This window comes from Embiotoca jacksoni, unplaced genomic scaffold, assembly GCF_022577435.1.
Source record: "Embiotoca jacksoni isolate LCO1_2020_lvr unplaced genomic scaffold, fEmbJac1.0.p SCAF_53, whole genome shotgun sequence".
In the NCBI taxonomy this organism is placed as follows: domain Eukaryota; kingdom Metazoa; phylum Chordata; class Actinopteri; family Embiotocidae; genus Embiotoca; species Embiotoca jacksoni.
Window position 1 is genome coordinate 375,236 of NW_027185407.1, and position 8,616 is coordinate 383,851.

Consider the following 8,616-nt stretch of genomic DNA (forward strand, 5'->3'; position numbering starts at 1 on the left):
CAGACTGTTAGACTGTAACACATGAACAGACTGTCAGACTGTAACACATGAACAGACTGTAACACATGAACAGACTGTTAGACTGTAACACATGAACAGACTGTAACACATGAACAGACTGTTAGACTGTAACACATGAACAGACTGTAACACATGAACAGACTGTTAGACTGTAACACATGAACAGACTGTCAGACTGTAACACATGAACAGACTGTAACACATGAACAGACTGTTAGACTGTAACACATGAACAGACTGTAACACATGAACAGACTGTTAGACTGTAACACATGAACAGACTGTCAGACTGTAACACATGAACAGACTGTAACACATGAACAGACTGTCAGACTGTAACACATGAACAGACTGTAACACATGAACAGACTGTCAGACTGTAACACATGAACAGACTGTTAGACTGTAACACATGAACAGACTGTAACACATGAACAGACTGTCAGACTGTAACACATGAACAGACTGTAACACATGAACAGACTGTCAGACTGTAACACATGAACAGACTGTCAGACTGTAACACATGAACAGACTGTAACACATGAACAGACTGTAACACATGAACAGACTGTCAGACTGTAACACATGAACAGACTGTAACACATGAACAGACTGTTAGACTGTAACACATGAACAGACTGTAACACATGAACAGACTGTTAGACTGTAACACATGAACAGACTGTCAGACTGTAACACATGAACAGACTGTAACACATGAACAGACTGTCAGACTGTAACACATGAACAGACTGTAACACATGAACAGACTGTAACACATGAACAGACTGTCAGACTGTAACACATGAACAGACTGTAACACATGAACAGACTGTCAGACTGTAACACATGAACAGACTGTCAGACTGTAACACATGAACAGACTGTAACACATGAACAGACTGTCAGACTGTAACACATGAACAGACTGTAACACATGAACAGACTGTCAGACTGTAACACATGAACAGACTGTAACACATGAACAGACTGTCAGACTGTAACACATGAACAGACTGTAACACATGAACAGACTGTCAGACTGTAACACATGAACAGACTGTAACACATGAACAGACTGTTAGACTGTAACACATGAACAGACTGTCAGACTGTAACACATGAACAGACTGTTAGACTGTAACACATGAACAGACTGTCAGACTGTAACACATGAACAGACTGTAACACATGAACAGACTGTCAGACTGTAACACATGAACAGACTGTTAGACTGTAACACATGAACAGACTGTAACACATGAACAGACTGTCAGACTGTAACACATGAACAGACTGTTAGACTGTAACACATGAACAGACTGTTAGACTGTAACACATGAACAGACTGTAACACATGAACAGACTGTTAGACTGTAACACATGAACAGACTGTAACACATGAACAGACTGTCAGACTGTAACACATGAACAGACTGTAACACATGAACAGACTGTCAGACTGTAACACATGAACAGACTGTTAGACTGTAACACATGAACAGACTGTCAGACTGTAACACATGAACAGACTGTTAGACTGTAACACATGAACAGACTGTTAGACTGTAACACATGAACAGACTGTTAGACTGTAACACATGAACAGACTGTTAGACTGTAACACATGAACAGACTGTCAGACTGTAACACATGAACAGACTGTTAGACTGTAACACATGAACAGACTGTCAGACTGTAACACATGAACAGACTGTTAGACTGTAACACATGAACAGACTGTTAGACTGTAACACATGAACAGACTGTAACACATGAACAGACTGTTAGACTGTAACACATGAACAGACTGTAACACATGAACAGACTGTCAGACTGTAACACATGAACAGACTGTAACACATGAACAGACTGTCAGACTGTAACACATGAACAGACTGTTAGACTGTAACACATGAACAGACTGTCAGACTGTAACACATGAACAGACTGTCAGACTGTAACACATGAACAGACTGTTAGACTGTAACACATGAACAGACTGTTAGACTGTAACACATGAACAGACTGTAACACATGAACAGACTGTTAGACTGTAACACATGAACAGACTGTAACACATGAACAGACTGTCAGACTGTAACACATGAACAGACTGTTAGACTGTAACACATGAACAGACTGTCAGACTGTAACACATGAACAGACTGTCAGACTGTAACACATGAACAGACTGTTAGACTGTAACACATGAACAGACTGTTAGACTGTAACACATGAACAGACTGTAACACATGAACAGACTGTTAGACTGTAACACATGAACAGACTGTAACACATGAACAGACTGTCAGACTGTAACACATGAACAGACTGTAACACATGAACAGACTGTCAGACTGTAACACATGAACAGACTGTTAGACTGTAACACATGAACAGACTGTAACACATGAACAGACTGTCAGACTGTAACACATGAACAGACTGTTAGACTGTAACACATGAACAGACTGTTAGACTGTAACACATGAACAGACTGTAACACATGAACAGACTGTCAGACTGTAACACATGAACAGACTGTAACACATGAACAGACTGTTAGACTGTAACACATGAACAGACTGTAACACATGAACAGACTGTTAGACTGTAACACATGAACAGACTGTTAGACTGTAACACATGAACAGACTGTAACACATGAACAGACTGTCAGACTGTAACACATGAACAGACTGTAACACATGAACAGACTGTCAGACTGTAACACATGAACAGACTGTAACACATGAACAGACTGTCAGACTGTAACACATGAACAGACTGTAACACATGAACAGACTGTCAGACTGTAACACATGAACAGACTGTTAGACTGTAACACATGAACAGACTGTAACACATGAACAGACTGTTAGACTGTAACACATGAACAGACTGTAACACATGAACAGACTGTTAGACTGTAACACATGAACAGACTGTTAGACTGTAACACATGAACAGACTGTAACACATGAACAGACTGTCAGACTGTAACACATGAACAGACTGTAACACATGAACAGACTGTTAGACTGTAACACATGAACAGACTGTAACACATGAACAGACTGTCAGACTGTAACACATGAACAGACTGTAACACATGAACAGACTGTCAGACTGTAACACATGAACAGACTGTTAGACTGTAACACATGAACAGACTGTAACACATGAACAGACTGTAACACATGAACAGACTGTTAGACTGTAACACATGAACAGACTGTAACACATGAACAGACTGTTAGACTGTAACACATGAACAGACTGTCAGACTGTAACACATGAACAGACTGTAACACATGAACAGACTGTCAGACTGTAACACATGAACAGACTGTAACACATGAACAGACTGTCAGACTGTAACACATGAACAGACTGTAACACATGAACAGACTGTCAGACTGTAACACATGAACAGACTGTTAGACTGTAACACATGAACAGACTGTAACACATGAACAGACTGTCAGACTGTAACACATGAACAGACTGTAACACATGAACAGACTGTCAGACTGTAACACATGAACAGACTGTCAGACTGTAACACATGAACAGACTGTAACACATGAACAGACTGTAACACATGAACAGACTGTCAGACTGTAACACATGAACAGACTGTAACACATGAACAGACTGTTAGACTGTAACACATGAACAGACTGTAACACATGAACAGACTGTTAGACTGTAACACATGAACAGACTGTCAGACTGTAACACATGAACAGACTGTAACACATGAACAGACTGTCAGACTGTAACACATGAACAGACTGTAACACATGAACAGACTGTAACACATGAACAGACTGTCAGACTGTAACACATGAACAGACTGTAACACATGAACAGACTGTCAGACTGTAACACATGAACAGACTGTAACACATGAACAGACTGTCAGACTGTAACACATGAACAGACTGTCAGACTGTAACACATGAACAGACTGTAACACATGAACAGACTGTAACACATGAACAGACTGTTAGACTGTAACACATGAACAGACTGTCAGACTGTAACACATGAACAGACTGTCAGACTGTAACACATGAACAGACTGTAACACATGAACAGACTGTCAGACTGTAACACATGAACAGACTGTAACACATGAACAGACTGTCAGACTGTAACACATGAACAGACTGTAACACATGAACAGACTGTCAGACTGTAACACATGAACAGACTGTAACACATGAACAGACTGTCAGACTGTAACACATGAACAGACTGTAACACATGAACAGACTGTTAGACTGTAACACATGAACAGACTGTCAGACTGTAACACATGAACAGACTGTTAGACTGTAACACATGAACAGACTGTCAGACTGTAACACATGAACAGACTGTAACACATGAACAGACTGTCAGACTGTAACACATGAACAGACTGTTAGACTGTAACACATGAACAGACTGTAACACATGAACAGACTGTCAGACTGTAACACATGAACAGACTGTAACACATGAACAGACTGTCAGACTGTAACACATGAACAGACTGTTAGACTGTAACACATGAACAGACTGTCAGACTGTAACACATGAACAGACTGTTAGACTGTAACACATGAACAGACTGTTAGACTGTAACACATGAACAGACTGTAACACATGAACAGACTGTTAGACTGTAACACATGAACAGACTGTAACACATGAACAGACTGTCAGACTGTAACACATGAACAGACTGTAACACATGAACAGACTGTCAGACTGTAACACATGAACAGACTGTTAGACTGTAACACATGAACAGACTGTCAGACTGTAACACATGAACAGACTGTTAGACTGTAACACATGAACAGACTGTTAGACTGTAACACATGAACAGACTGTCAGACTGTAACACATGAACAGACTGTTAGACTGTAACACATGAACAGACTGTCAGACTGTAACACATGAACAGACTGTTAGACTGTAACACATGAACAGACTGTTAGACTGTAACACATGAACAGACTGTAACACATGAACAGACTGTTAGACTGTAACACATGAACAGACTGTAACACATGAACAGACTGTCAGACTGTAACACATGAACAGACTGTAACACATGAACAGACTGTCAGACTGTAACACATGAACAGACTGTTAGACTGTAACACATGAACAGACTGTCAGACTTTAACACATGAACAGACTGTCAGACTGTAACACATGAACAGACTGTTAGACTGTAACACATGAACAGACTGTTAGACTGTAACACATGAACAGACTGTAACACATGAACAGACTGTTAGACTGTAACACATGAACAGACTGTAACACATGAACAGACTGTCAGACTGTAACACATGAACAGACTGTAACACATGAACAGACTGTCAGACTGTAACACATGAACAGACTGTTAGACTGTAACACATGAACAGACTGTAACACATGAACAGACTGTCAGACTGTAACACATGAACAGACTGTTAGACTGTAACACATGAACAGACTGTCAGACTGTAACACATGAACAGACTGTTAGACTGTAACACATGAACAGACTGTCAGACTGTAACACATGAACAGACTGTTAGACTGTAACACATGAACAGACTGTTAGACTGTAACACATGAACAGACTGTAACACATGAACAGACTGTTAGACTGTAACACATGAACAGACTGTAACACATGAACAGACTGTCAGACTGTAACACATGAACAGACTGTAACACATGAACAGACTGTCAGACTGTAACACATGAACAGACTGTTAGACTGTAACACATGAACAGACTGTCAGACTTTAACACATGAACAGACTGTCAGACTGTAACACATGAACAGACTGTTAGACTGTAACACATGAACAGACTGTTAGACTGTAACACATGAACAGACTGTAACACATGAACAGACTGTTAGACTGTAACACATGAACAGACTGTCAGACTGTAACACATGAACAGACTGTTAGACTGTAACACATGAACAGACTGTTAGACTGTAACACATGAACAGACTGTCAGACTGTAACACATGAACAGACTGTTAGACTGTAACACATGAACAGACTGTCAGACTGTAACACATGAACAGACTGTTAGACTGTAACACATGAACAGACTGTTAGACTGTAACACATGAACAGACTGTAACACATGAACAGACTGTTAGACTGTAACACATGAACAGACTGTAACACATGAACAGACTGTCAGACTGTAACACATGAACAGACTGTAACACATGAACAGACTGTCAGACTGTAACACATGAACAGACTGTTAGACTGTAACACATGAACAGACTGTCAGACTTTAACACATGAACAGACTGTCAGACTGTAACACATGAACAGACTGTTAGACTGTAACACATGAACAGACTGTTAGACTGTAACACATGAACAGACTGTAACACATGAACAGACTGTTAGACTGTAACACATGAACAGACTGTAACACATGAACAGACTGTCAGACTGTAACACATGAACAGACTGTAACACATGAACAGACTGTCAGACTGTAACACATGAACAGACTGTTAGACTGTAACACATGAACAGACTGTAACACATGAACAGACTGTCAGACTGTAACACATGAACAGACTGTTAGACTGTAACACATGAACAGACTGTTAGACTGTAACACATGAACAGACTGTAACACATGAACAGACTGTCAGACTGTAACACATGAACAGACTGTCAGACTGTAACACATGAACAGACTGTAACACATGAACAGACTGTTAGACTGTAACACATGAACAGACTGTAACACATGAACAGACTGTTAGACTGTAACACATGAACAGACTGTTAGACTGTAACACATGAACAGACTGTAACACATGAACAGACTGTCAGACTGTAACACATGAACAGACTGTAACACATGAACAGACTGTCAGACTGTAACACATGAACAGACTGTAACACATGAACAGACTGTCAGACTGTAACACATGAACAGACTGTTAGACTGTAACACATGAACAGACTGTAACACATGAACAGACTGTTAGACTGTAACACATGAACAGACTGTAACACATGAACAGACTGTTAGACTGTAACACATGAACAGACTGTTAGACTGTAACACATGAACAGACTGTAACACATGAACAGACTGTCAGACTGTAACACATGAACAGACTGTAACACATGAACAGACTGTTAGACTGTAACACATGAACAGACTGTAACACATGAACAGACTGTCAGACTGTAACACATGAACAGACTGTAACACATGAACAGACTGTCAGACTGTAACACATGAACAGACTGTTAGACTGTAACACATGAACAGACTGTAACACATGAACAGACTGTAACACATGAACAGACTGTTAGACTGTAACACATGAACAGACTGTCAGACTGTAACACATGAACAGACTGTTAGACTGTAACACATGAACAGACTGTAACACATGAACAGACTGTCAGACTGTAACACATGAACAGACTGTTAGACTGTAACACATGAACAGACTGTTAGACTGTAACACATGAACAGACTTTCAGACTGTAACACATGAACAGACTGTAACACATGAACAGACTTTCAGACTGTAACACATGAACAGACTGTAACACATGAACAGACTGTCAGACTGTAACACATGAACAGACTGTTAGACTGTAACACATGAACAGACTTTCAGACTGTAACACATGAACAGACTGTAACACATGAACAGACTTTCAGACTGTAACACATGAACAGACTGTAACACATGAACAGACTTTCAGACTGTAACACATGAACAGACTGTTAGACTGTAACACATGAACAGACTGTAACACATGAACAGACTGTCAGACTGTAACACATGAACAGACGGTCAGACTGTAACACATGAACAGACTGTTAGACTGTAACACATGAACAGACTGTAACACATGAACAGACTGTAACACATGAACAGACTGTTAGACTGTAACAGGACCAACACGACCAAAAAAAACATGTTTGGCATAAGGAAACAAAAAACAGCTCAGGAACAACGTTGCTACCTCCTGGATTCGAACATCTGTGATTACCTACGAATACAGTGTACTTTGTACTTGGTCTGAATACCTCCGTTGCGGTACCTTGGTCACATGATCTTTTGTCACATAACATTTTCACGCTAACTAAACGCCCAAAGCGTGTCTATCTCACATTTTGCTTTAGCGTGTCTATTTCAAGCTTCGTCATCATACCGGGGTGAGCCGTGTTAACATTTGAAGATTCATTCACTGAGAGGATGGGAGCTTTCCTTTTGGCCTCATTATGTAAATATGAGGCAGGAACAAGAAGCCAGGTTACGAGGAAGTCTTTTACCAACAACCCTCCGCTTCCTCCTCAGCTCACAAAGTAAAAACTGAATCTGACCAGCTGTTTCCACTTGTTGCTAAGCTAATCAACACAGAGATATTCGCTTGTTCTCCAACTCTGAGCAAAAATCTAACTCTTAGAAAGAAAGTGAAATGTGTTGATGAGCTGAACTGAAAATGTTGTGATCAAACATAGTGAAAATAGTTTTACTGGCTCGGCAGCTGAAAAAAAGAACAGAACTCTTTTTCTGTAATT